The sequence below is a fragment of the Acipenser ruthenus genome, chromosome 16 (genome assembly GCF_902713425.1).
Source record: "Acipenser ruthenus chromosome 16, fAciRut3.2 maternal haplotype, whole genome shotgun sequence".
In the NCBI taxonomy this organism is placed as follows: Eukaryota; Metazoa; Chordata; class Actinopteri; order Acipenseriformes; family Acipenseridae; genus Acipenser; species Acipenser ruthenus.
Genome location: NC_081204.1, coordinates 24,998,785 through 25,011,883, shown reverse-complemented (window position 1 = coordinate 25,011,883; position 13,099 = coordinate 24,998,785). Strand labels below are relative to the sequence as shown.

Genomic DNA, 13,099 nt, shown 5'->3' with positions numbered 1-13,099 from the left:
ACTGGGGAGTTGGTTCCATACCCTCACAATTCTCTGTGTAAAAAAGTGCCTCCTATTTTCTGTTCTGAATGTCCCTTCATCTAATCTGTGCCTGGATATCCGAATGAGATGAAGAGCTTGATTACACACAGCTTTCTGATACAGCATTTTTAAAAGATTGTATTTAGCTTATTATCTAGTTTGGATATACTAATTTAGTTTAACTTCAGCTGCTCCTACTTTTGAGAAAAAAACACTGTTGACCCTGTGACTGTTGTCAAAATATATGTGCTACAAATTGCATGTGTTTATATATTTCGTGCTCTAAAGTGACAAAATGGGTGCCAAATCGTATACTATGAATCATGCTTGTATTATCTTTCTAGAACTTCTAGTCCTGAATCCAATTTATAAAGTAACAGAGGTTTTAAAGAAATCATTGTACTTTCGTATTAAGCTTCAGCACAGTTCTGTTGTCCCTTATCATGGTTTAAATCAATTTTGTATGTCTAATGTTTTTCATAACTTCCAAACATCAATACAGAATAGCACTATAGAACATCTCTCTCCTCCATGCTGGTCTGCAGCTACATTAACACGGTTCTTGCTTTGTACTCTGCAGCAGGGAACTGTTTTGTTTTAACACTAAATGTTGCAATCAATTAAAATAACATTCTACAAACCATCTAATGCAACCAGTGATTGATGGTATTTCTAACAACTCTTTATCACAACTACACATAAGGTGTCCTTATTTTATCTTGAAACAGAACGACCATCAGTTGATTTATTGCAATTGACATTTCTACACAATAGACAGTACCCCATGAAGAAATGCATATCCTTTCTGCCTTAACCAGCTATATATTCAAAAAGTCTATTTCTATTTCTAATTGATTGTTTTTTAAATTGGTTAGTTCTATACATTATTCCAACTTTTTTTTTTATTAGACTTATTAAACCTATTTACCATTTTAACTATTTTTTAAAGAATATGGACAGGCAGGTAGGTAGACAATATAGAGTTATAGACATATGAGCAATCAAACAAACAGTGCCTCTCTGGATAAAAAAGAGCACCCATAAAATACACGTCTGACAAGATAATTACATCTAATACCAGTCTTTACGTGACGTATGATTCAAATAAACCGTGTTTTCTTAATGTACAGCAACCAAAGCAGATAGAAATGATCCCTCTTTCACAACTACATCAGTATTTATTAGCAAAGCGAACACTGCCCCCTCTCACTCACACGCGCATCAAGATGCCTGTATAAGGAGTCTCCGGTCACTGGATGCTCCACAGAGAACAGCGCTGCCGTCTTGCAAGCAAGTCAGTGTGACTTTAAGGAAAAACTGTAATATGTATTCAGTCCTACGCCCCTCCTTCCTCGATGATGTCAGCAGGCGGAGGACTGCTCGGCAGTACTAATGGGCTGAGTTGATCTTGCACAAATGAGACGGCTTGAGCTTTTGCACACAGAACGAAAGACCGTAACACTTCATTCAGCAACTTCTGAGCGATGCTGCAGCATTGTGCTCTAACCGGGATCGTCTTTACTAACTAGTGTTAGTGTTCGTTAAAGAAAGCCGAGCTGAAATACCCACTGTAGAAAACAGCACATTAAAAGAAAAAGAAAAAAAAAAAAAAAAAAGGTTTAATGACTGACTGCACTACTGGCGTGCATCTAAATTGTGGATAAGCTAAAATGACCACGTTATAAAGAAAACTTTGTGCAGACCAAACAAGGACAATAAGAGCATATTTTTTAATAACTTGGACTAAAAATGAAAATTCTCACCTGAAGCCCCGATCTGAACTCGCAGAACAGTGAAGCGCCTTGGAACACCGGTCATTTTGTACTTGGAATTGCACTGCAGCTTGCACGGGCTAATAGAATTTAGAGGAATTACAGTATTCTGTTTCTTAACGTACATTTTTGTTTCAGAATAATTTGAACCTTGGACTTCTTAAGACATGGATCGTTGTCAGTAGTTGGATTTCAATGTATGTATTTCTTTATTTTTCTTGAGAGTGGAGAACCATCAATATTGTTCTACTTCTGTCTAGCATGGAACAACATCTTAGTGCACTGATGTCATTACGTGTTGGGGATTGTAAATAAATTGGCACATTTAGCCCAAAGGAATTTTGAGGTAAGAAATCTCATCGAATCATGTTACAGTATAAGCATGATTTTATTTTTGTGTTTAGTTATGATTCATACCAATTAGGTGTTTTAACACACAGCAATGCAAACAACTGTATACGTGTAACGGTTATTGAAATGTAGTTACAGAGTATAGTTGTATACACACACACACACGTGTGTGTATATATATATATATATATATATATATATATATATATATATATATATATATATATATATATATATATATAATATAAATATATATAAATTAGATATTGTATGTAACATCATAATCAAAGAAACTACCCAATTATATCGCAAAAGTCTACCGGAAACCATAGTCTTTCATGTTAGATTTCGAAATGTCACATTTTTCGATGTTGTCAGTATATGAAGAAAAAAAAAAAACTACTACCAAAGAGGTATTCAAGATGTTAACGTAACATTATTCAGCAGGTTTCAGTGATGCAAAACTTTTGGCCATTATTCGCTGTATATTATTTTCTCCAAAAATTTGTTTAGATGCTATGTGTCATTTTATCGAGTTGATGAACAAAATCTAAGCAATATTAGAAGAAAAACAATGAGTTATTTTTCGGTACATGTTCATAACACGAAGTCCTAGCGGTGCCTTTTTTTTATATGTTATGGAGTTGAGCCATACTGCAGAATTCTTAACGATCAAATAGAGAGAAAAAATCCCAAGTGACAAGTAATATAGTACTGTAGGCTACGGGTGCTTGCCTGCTTGCCTTGTGAGAGAACTGTACCGCCAGTGGAGGCAGCCACCAACAGAAAAACCCGGGGCTAACAGCGTTTTTGAAATGTCACGTTCACGTGCACACTGGATTTTAACGGTGCAGCAACGTCAACAAAGGCGCCCTTGTATGTACAATTAAGCTCCTCTAAAAATATATCTTGTAAAAATGTGTATTTAAGCACAACTTCTGAACGTTTTCTACAATTCCACTATTGAGTAAATTAACATTGTCTACCTTAACAGCGCGTTGTAGTTGATTTCTGAAAAAAGACTGTTGGTACAAAAGCCTGTATAGATGCACCTGTCAGTTCTGTTCTGATGGAAAGCCTGCATTGAGAATTTTTTTTTAAGCTTCAGCCTAAAGCAATACGCGGGCAAGGCTTAACATCTGCAGCGTTATATAGAACGAATGTGTATCGACTTCCTTGAAATGTTAAAAAAATAAATAAATAAATAAATAAATAAACGCTCACCTGTTGGGTAAAAAGCAAATGAAGCAAACGCAGCTTAAAATCCTTTGAAAACGCGGGTTAATTAATACTGTACACATAGAACGCCAGCTCTGTGAATCACTTGAGCTACGAATCATTTAAAGGTAAAAAACATAAATGTTAATGACTCGACCAAATTCTGGGAATACGGGTTAGGGAACACCTGATCTAAACCAAGTGTTTTTACAGATCATAGAGAATATGTTTTAAACAATTATACTATTTATATACTTTAGATCATACTTAAATGGATTAATTATTATAATTGGTTACGTTTGACATTTGAATTTATTGCCGTATTTATCAGTATGTCTTTTTGTAAACCCATGATCAATAGAGAGACGGGCAGACGCACAGGCAGAAAGACTGCTCGCATTCGCTAGATATATCTTCACGAACGATATAATACCCATCTATTTTAACTAATGCAATTAGTAGAACTAGACCGCTCAGATTTAAGCATTCAAATATATATATATATATATATATATATATATATATATATATATATATATATATATATATATATATATATATATATATATATTTGTTAATAACTTTTAAAAGTGGAAAAGACTATATTTCTGTAAAGTTTAAAGATTGGGAATATTTCATTAAGATGGAGATAAAACGGCTGGAAGTGTAAATGCAATTGTATAAGTGAAAAGAGGGGTACCTGTCATTGTTCCCCGTCTAAATCCCAATACAGGCTCCCCCACTACCGTTGAAAAAGTGAGCATCTGGAAGCCCAGTCGTTGCTTGTGTTGCATTTGGCTTTCAAATACATCAGGTTGTTGTCAGAAACCATATATATTCCCATCACAATCGTGTGTGCTCCTGTAATTGGACCACACTTGAGTGACTTGAAATACTGTAGTTCTGTGGAAGGATCAGCAAAGGTGAGATTTATTTATTCTTTAATGTAACCTGAGAACTGTTTCTTTGGTACATGCAGCAGTGCGAGTTTTATTCATTGATGCAATACGTACAAAACTAAGTAACACTCTATTTTGACGAGAAGCCGTTTAGTCTATCTGGGGATAATTTAATATTTTAGTATTTTCTAATTAAACATAATTGAAAAAAATAAATGTAAAGCCATTAACGATTACCCTCAAATCACGTAATGTGAGGTTTCATTTATTTAGTTATTTGTTTTGTATATCTGCCTACAGTATGTTTTTTACGTTGGTTTGTAAAACTGCCAATCAGCAGTAGTATTGCAGAAGCTAAATAATGTGGTCAGTTTTAAGTATACTGATCAGGCTATCTACTGATCCGTTCATGTTCTTAAATAGAAGATAGTGCATTCTTATGCAGAATACACAAAGAACATTTCACTTACGGCTTTGTTACAATGACCCAGCTCATGAAATAGATAACTACATTGCTAAGAGAGGACAACATGCACCTTATTCTCGTTTCACGCTGTGTTTCCAAAAAGCACATGCATGCATTGATCTGGTTGTTGATAATACCACAAACAGTATTTATAAGGCATTAGCAGATCAATACTTTACTTCTACCCTCATGTCTACATGGAGACAGGAACGGTGTGATGATGGGGAAATATAATTAACAACATGTGATCATTGAATTATTTAAAGGAATTGATCGCAAAGTTAATATGCCTGTCTCTTCTTGATAGTAGTATGTTTTTTTTTTTTTTTAAGAAATCTATTGCAACTAGTAGATTTCTGTACTTGCAATGGTCAGCAAAAGGCTAATAAAGAAGTATTATCTATCTATCTATCTATCTATCTATCTATTCAAGTAGTTTTCTGTCTTTAAGGCGATGTATTTGCCTCTCATAAACTTGCTTGTGTGTGTGGTAAGCTATTAAACTAGCCTACTTCAATTATTTTTTCATTTGTTTATTTTTGATGTAGTGTAATTTGGGTATTCTTATGAACAATATATATTTTTTATTTTGCACAATTCATTTGATCCACACCACCTCTTTCTTTATACAGAACAATCATTATCAGCCATAATGATGATGATAATCATAAAGATGCATACCAAAACTCTCCTGAAACCCCAAATGATCAGTTTAAAGTAGTTAATAACCAGCCATATCTCTTTTGTACATGTGTTATTTTCGGTACTTTAATTTTGTGCATTAAAGCAATGCCAAAAAAAAAAAAAAAGCAATACCAAATACTCAAACAAGTAAGCTTGGAAGCTACTTTTGTACTCCATGCATCAGACCTGTATTAGTATGGTGGTGTTTTGTGACGGTAGATGAAAATGGCTTAAAAACTGTGGTTACAAAAACTAAACAAAAAAACTAAGAACTGAAATTCACCTCACGGTTATATAAATGGGAACGCATACTTCTGTTAAACCTCTTCACTTTCAAGAACTGCCTATTTTGAAACAGAATTCAGCAAGTGGCTTTAGGCTGTGAAGAAGATGGAGTTTTCCATTTAAATGTTTTATCGGATGAGGCGTTCATCAGTCTTTAGGGCTTATAGCTGGCTAAGATAATTAGAAAATAAAATATCTTGTGTTTTTGTAATGTTTTTTTTTTTTTCATCTTGCCTTCTAAAGCATTTTTTAAAGCCCCCCCCCCCCTACACACACACACACACACACACACACACACACACACATACTTGTATAGCTTGCCATAGATGCAGGGATAATTTAAATTCAGTGGAACACTGTCTCCATGGATTGGTTTCATACATCACAGCTCTCACAGAATGGAGATCAAAGATATGAACGAGAAGTCTTTTACATAGTGTATATGCAACATCAATCTAGGTTATATAAAAGTGGCGGCAGAGTTATGAGGCACAATAATTCCTGTTCTCTGAATGTGGAAGATATTTCTATTAAAGAGAATAGAGGGTTGGGGAGGAGCTTGAGGGGAAAAGGGCAGAGTTCCGCTATGCAGGTGAGATTGAGAAATCAGTGTGTGACTTCTCCGTAGAAACAGCGCCATATGGAATAACAGATTTGGACCATAGAGGGAAGAACACTTCTTTTTTCAGAGATGCCCCAGGGTAGCTTTGCTTCAAAAGACAACTGTTTTAAACAATGTGTCTATTATCTGATATGTTGAAGTGAAAAACAGAGAAGCCTTCAAACAATTGATTGTGCTTTCTATAAGGAAAAGCTAATATTCTGGCTACTGTTGGGTGTCAGAAAAGGTGTGTGTGGAGGTGTGGGGGAGTACTAGTCTTTTAATAACCTCTACAGTGACTCTTGTCTTATAATGCTGTATCAGAAGTCTTAGTTTAGCTAGCTGCGCCTCACCGCTTGTATGTGTGCTCACTGGATTGAGTGGTCTTCAAAGGTGTGCTTTGGCAGCCATTTCGTCTTTGGTTGTATCAGCATTCTATCTTTGGCACAGGATTTATCATATGGAATGAAATGGTCTTCCTGATAGAATGTGCTGCATTTAAGAATCGTAACAAAACAGTTTTAACCGATACTAAGCTTTTGCGTAGCTATGTATATAACATTACTTTACATAATATATTATTTTTAATTTGTTGAGTATGATATTTGAAAAAACAAAACTCCCTGTTTTGCTTGGGATATGAAGAGACACTTAAGTTGCATTTGATGTGATCTAAGCAAATATATTATGTAAATATCATAGTGTACACGTTCGTTGTTGGATTTATTACTAGTAAATGCTGTTGCAGTACAGTGACGGCACTGGAAATGAAAGCCTTCTTTGTAGCTGCAGTGCAGTTAAGCCTAAGGCAGCCACACAGTAAGCTTCTACAAGAAGTGTGGTCAGTGTGCCTCAGCCCTGCCCTCTAGGAAATGAGGCGGTACTACACTTATCAATTGATATCCACTGCGGAGGGGGTCTTTGATTTGCCTGGCAACAAAGGTGCACGTTTGGGCTAATGTTGTGTTGTGGAAACAGTCCACAATGGATCTTCAGTTAGGCATCAATAAAACTAAGCTGGTAACATACCCAAAGGGAATTGACTCACAATGCTTATATCAATTTATCAAGCTACACATTCTCCCGTTAAACCAGTTTGGGCTTTTAAAGAGCTAAAAATGTAGCCGTGGTTGACTAGAACCTCCAGTCATTCCTGATTCACATCACGGCACTTTTGCTTGCAGCCGATAACTGTTAATACTGATTAACATAAATTGGTCCTTTTGTACTAAAATATTACCAGTTTCTCTCCACTCTGAAGGAAAAGACATGAATTTAAAACCGTTATCTACCATGACAAAGCTGATTAAAAAAAAAAAAAAAAAAATTAATACATTTGCAAACCTACCAGAAAAGCTTATAAACCAACAATAGTTATTATTAATAATCCAAAGGAGGAGAAAAAACTGACAATAAACAGTATTTATTAATTTCAGTTTACAGTGAAACCCCCTTAAATCTTTATTAAAATGAAATCTAACTATATCAATATTGTTAGGGATGGTGACAGAATAATCATTATCCCAGCTGCATAAATTGTGGACCAATAATTCGAATGAATTTCAAGCCACCAGTCCAGTATATTTTCAATTACTTCTGCAAAAATCCCAAAACAGCACACACTGCTCTTTATTCGTTATTAAAGTACTTTGGAACACACTGATAAGTTCATGGCAACTGCTCCGTGGACCGTTGTCAGTTTCACAGATTTAAGAAGAATCATCCACCTGTCTTTCCTGATGGATCAATAAGGAAACTGCAAGGTGGTAGATTCTAAACAGGAATTAATGGATCAGTTTTAGCGGGCCTTTCTGTCAGGCTGCCCAGGATCTCCCTTGTTGCTTCAAAGTCGGCATGCACTTGAAGTGCTGAGAAGCGGGGGTTTATTTACATTCCCCTGCTACGAATCCCATGCAACTGACATCCGCGCTACATTATATGCACTGTCTTGGCTAATTGCCTTGTCTCTCTGTGAATCTGTAAGGAGATTATAATTTACCATGCTCTGGAATTGCAGTTTGAATCCTTTTCAGCCCCTGCTGAAATGCAGAAGTGCAAGAGTCCCGCTTCCACAGCAATATCCCAGTTTAACAATGACTAATTTTTTTGTATTGCCTTTTGCATTGCCAGTAATGATGTCACACATAATACAGTTTTATTAGTTAGTGGTGGAAACACGCACTGCACTATATAAATGCTTTTTTCTCGCTGTATCCAAAATGACCAAGTATTGTTCCTGTCATTGCAGGAGCTCAGAATGGGCGCCTTTCTATGTTTTATGTTATTATCTATGGCATTTTTCAATGCTTGCGAAAAATAACGTTGGTGATAAAAACCCCTGATATCATGTTTCTTATCTGAGGTCAAATGTACCAAAATCCACAGAGAGTGGTATAATTTTTGTTTAGCTCCTGTCTTAAATTTTTGAATCCTGTTAAAAAAAGGTAGATTTCTAGCTATTACTTTGATTGCCATGCTGTCTGAGCTTTGGAGGTTTGGTTTTTGTTTCACATCACTGATCTGTGATTTATTTTTAGTCTTTTTTTTCAGTGAGCTGAGGCTGTGAAATGGAAATCACATGTTTTTTTTTTTAGTTTCCAATGGATATTAACTCATTTTCAAGTTTTCCAAATTGGACAAAAAAAAAAAAATTGAAAAAATAAGCTATGCAGCACATACTTTTTAAATGGAATGAAATCCTATGCAAACAAAGGGCTGGACCAAATCAAACCCCAATCACTCTTGCAAAAGAGTGTTTATGCAATAATATCACTAGTTTGCATATCACATTTTCTTTATCCCGAAACCAAAACTAGCCATTTCCAATCCGCGAAAGGGGCGGAGAGAAGTTTCACAGGAGTAGGAGAGACCGCTGAAAGCAACATGAAAACAGCTGTTGACCAATCCCCAGCCAGTATTTGTAAACTTTTGAAGGGGTGGAAACAAGGTGGTAACATGCAAAAAGGCAGACGAAGACAGCCAGGGCAGAAAAAAAAAAAAAAAAAATCTGTGTTGTAGTACTGTTTTGTTTGAATAGTCTAAAAGATACATTAAAGCGATGTGGTCTTCCTATCCCTGGTTGGCATGAACTAGCCCAGCAGAGGGTCGGCTGGAGAGAAGCGGTGCACATGGGGCTTGGACGGCTGGATGGGGCTCGGTGCCGTCATAACGTTCTGAAAAGACAAAGACGTCATGCTGCTAGGGTTAAAGAACACTTATCTGCATACCCCTGTAGTCACTGTGGAAGGATCTGTGCCAGTCTGACTGGTTTGTTTAGCCATGAACGCGTCTGCATCACAAAGACACTCTTTTAAAACCATTAACTCCAAGCTTTTGAAACAGCAATCGTCGTTTTGACGGGCAGCTATAGTAGTAATGACCTGCCGTGCCCATAAAGTGCCTGTTTGAGGAGAAGAGGTGATTTTCTGCAGCACATGTTTAATAATAGACAGGCAGCTTTGTCCATCACATTGTCATGTAAAGTGATCTGTGCTCCTGCATGGCTCTCAGACTCCAGCTTCTGTGAATGAGCTGTTTTTATGCATGGTGGATTAAGTCATTGCTTTGTGGCTGAATATAACCTAAAGCATAACAGGAATGTAAACAGCTAAGATGTCATCAAAAGCCTTTAGTATCTTTGCATTGATGGTCACCAGTACCCTTTTACTCTGGTTTGAAAGTATAGGCTGGAAAAGCATCAGCTTCCACCACAAATAGACGATAAGGCCCAAACAGTATGCTGTATAGTACAGTAAGTAGGTGTTAGGTAGAAGCAGTGCTGCTGTGAAATTTTTTCCACCCTTGAAGTGCCTTTGTAGTATTTTGTATGTACTATGTATCTGAGGGCCCTGGGACCAGCCCTGTGCTGTGGTTTGCATCGCTTAAAAGGTGACTGGTCGCTTGTGTTAAAAGGTATGCAATCTAGACTATAAGAAAACTGCCTCAGGGGTTGTACTTCTACTGAACCTGCTGAAGACAGCATTTGGCCATTGAAACTCAATGTGCAATAAAGCAAAATGCAGACCACATGCCGGCCAAAGCCATGTGATGAGAATAGATAAGTAAATAGATTTCCGTTGTAGCTAACAGCCTGTGCTTCCTCTTTGCTCCAATTCAGATACTGAACAGAGTAGCTTTCAACAGTGAGCATATGCAGGGGGCTATGTAGTTCCAGTCTTGTTAAAGTAGGTTTTAATTAGTTTCCCCATTGCTAATAAGTTATTGAAATAAAAAATGTCACACTTGCAGCAACAGTCCCTATAGCAAATGTAAAACAGCTGTAATTAATGCCAGGAAGATTGACATAGCTGTGTTGTACTTGTCATATACAGCAAAATGTTATTGCTTTTATCTTTCAGCTTTTCTGTGGCTTTCTTTTACTTAAAAATAATAATAATAATAATAACAAAATGAGTGTACCTTAGACTAGTGAAAGACTGTCTGCAGGTTTAATGGGAGGAAAAAGGAACATTTGAGCAAAAAAGTAATAATGAGATCAACAGAAAGTTAAGGTTTTTTCACATTGTACCTTTTAGAATTCAAAGCCATTTCCTGTGAATGCTTCAAGGGTGCAAAGTACCCACAGGCTTGCCTACAACTGATGGCCTTAATATTTAATGTATTTAATAGTACATCCTCCCTGATTTAATGATATCATTTTTCCTCGCTCCATTCTCAGAAGCAGCCCAAAGGGTTCTGTTTGCATTCCAGTAAGGTTGTTTTATCCTATTAAACAGCTCGTGCATTACTTAAAATAATCCAGGGTGGCGCAGTGGAAAAGTTCTTGTCTAGAATACTGTTTTTCACTTCTGAAACTTGTTTTTGCACCTTTCCAACTGTTATTTAACTGAATCTTGCACCATTCTACCAGCAACAATTGCACTTAACCTGTACTGTGTTTACGAAGTGTTGCAGAGGGAAAATTACCTTCTCCCAAAAAAGTACTTGCACTGTAAAGTGCTACTTTGAGATGTTTTACTGCAGGGAAAGTGCCATATAAATGTGATTGTTCCAAGAAAGAATGCAATACCATTAAATAGTCATTTGGTGACTTGACAGCATTAATCACAGAGCTGATAGGTAGTTTCATCATGATTTGCTGCCCATCGTCACAACTTCCACTGCAGCCCAGTGATGTTTTCCATCATTCGTTATTATAAATTAGCGATGGACATGGGCCACAGTGATAGTTGTGGAGTACATCATGTGGCATGTCTACCACATTTCAGAGCTCAATGACTTCACTGTGCCGTTTATTCCACAAATGACTGATCGCCACGTGAGGGTTTTTCCACATTTGTCTGAGACAGTGTATGACTGTACTATTTAAGATTTACAAAATTTTGCAGGGCACCATGCTTTCTGTACATTTTTATTTTATTTTAAATGGTATAACAGAACACTTGACATCTTTATAATGGCCAGTTTTACTGGTAGAAGAGACTTGGCATCTATTGGATAACTCATTGCCCTGCAGCTATTTGTATTAACACAATTGGAATCCCATACCAATGATTAAGAATTATGCCAGGTTGACTCCAGATGGGGATTGTACCCACAAGCTCTTTATTAAAAACTGACCGTGTGCTGCTTACCATTAAATGTTATGCATTAAACTAAAATTCCATTTTCTAATGCTATTTGTAGATTGTGCATCTTAATTTGTATTCAGCTCAAGGTAGGTTATTCACAATAGCCAGTCGTTCTGACATTGCAACCAAGCTTTTTTTCTAAATCAGAAAGATCGTGGTAAAAGACTAAATGACTGACAACCGTGGAATTCTATCTCGAAATACATGATATCATTTGACAACTCCTCGTTTGTAGAAATTGACAAATCAAGGGCTGATGGCTCGGGCTTTGAACAATAATCGTGGCACTGCACTGCAGAAGTACAGTTCATTTCTTCTTCTGGACCCTGTACTGGCTTTTCTCTTCAGTCCCACACACCGAGGTCCACATTAGGTCTTTCTTAACAAAATGCCGACTGCAAACTTTGGTGCATTTAGTGACTGTGAATTTCTCTCTTTGAATATTTGTAAGCCACATTTTTCTTATCACGGGAAATGCAAAATTACCAATGGATTGTACTGTGCTGAAGCTGCGAATAGTGATCACTACCATTTTCTTCTCATCGCTGATGATTAAAGGTTTTCACAGTTGTGCCTGAGGTACAACTCATCCTTTTTCTCTCAGCAAGTAAAAAATCAAGTGAATGAAAATCAAGTGATAAATCTTTATAAATAATTCAATACAACAACAGACAAAATGTAAACAACAGGATTTAAAATAAGCCGCTCACTCACTGGAAGCTGAGATACCGGTATAGCTAAAACATGACGTCATTAGCTGCAAGAAGCCTATTTTGTCTAACTTGTACTGTAACCACTATGTATCTGCTTCATACTGTTTCCATTTTTGTTTATACAGAAAGGATGATTGCAAACACTGAGAGCTACAGTAGGCTATATCTCAAAGCACTTTTGAGGTCACATTGGAAACCTGTAAACATGTTGTGTCATGATTTCCCTACTGCCACATGCTTTTTCCCCTGGATATCTGGAAACTGGTCAAGTCAAGTGACTTTTGAACCACCTGTATGTAAGTCACAGTCAGTCCCCCTAATACTGTCTGCTGGGTCTCCCTGGACTAAACTTTCTAATTGTGGCAGCAGGTGTAGTCCAGATTACATACAGACACTGACAGTGAGGAAAGGCCACTGCACAGCTCTACTCTACCACCTGCTCTCTAACAGTGGTTTTTTTTTTTTTTGTTGCCGGCTATAGGAAAGTAATATAGGGGG

The 13,099-nt window shown here is 36.7% G+C and overlaps 1 protein-coding gene across 6 annotated transcripts in view; it reads left to right on the top strand.

The window, feature by feature from the left end:
• The first annotated feature begins 1,316 nt into the window (after positions 1-1,316).
• LOC117412343 (protocadherin-11 X-linked-like) overlaps positions 1,317-13,099 on the top strand; it is a 275,702-nt gene continuing 263,919 nt past the window's right edge. For 4 of the 6 annotated variants that reach the window (XM_058989134.1, XM_058989137.1, XM_058989132.1 and 1 more), the window contains exon 1: positions 1,317-2,139. The gene's annotated coding sequence lies outside the window, so the exon portion shown is untranslated. The remainder of the gene's footprint in view (positions 2,140-13,099) is intronic. The other 2 variants (XM_058989136.1, XM_058989135.1) reach the window with 1 other exon arrangement.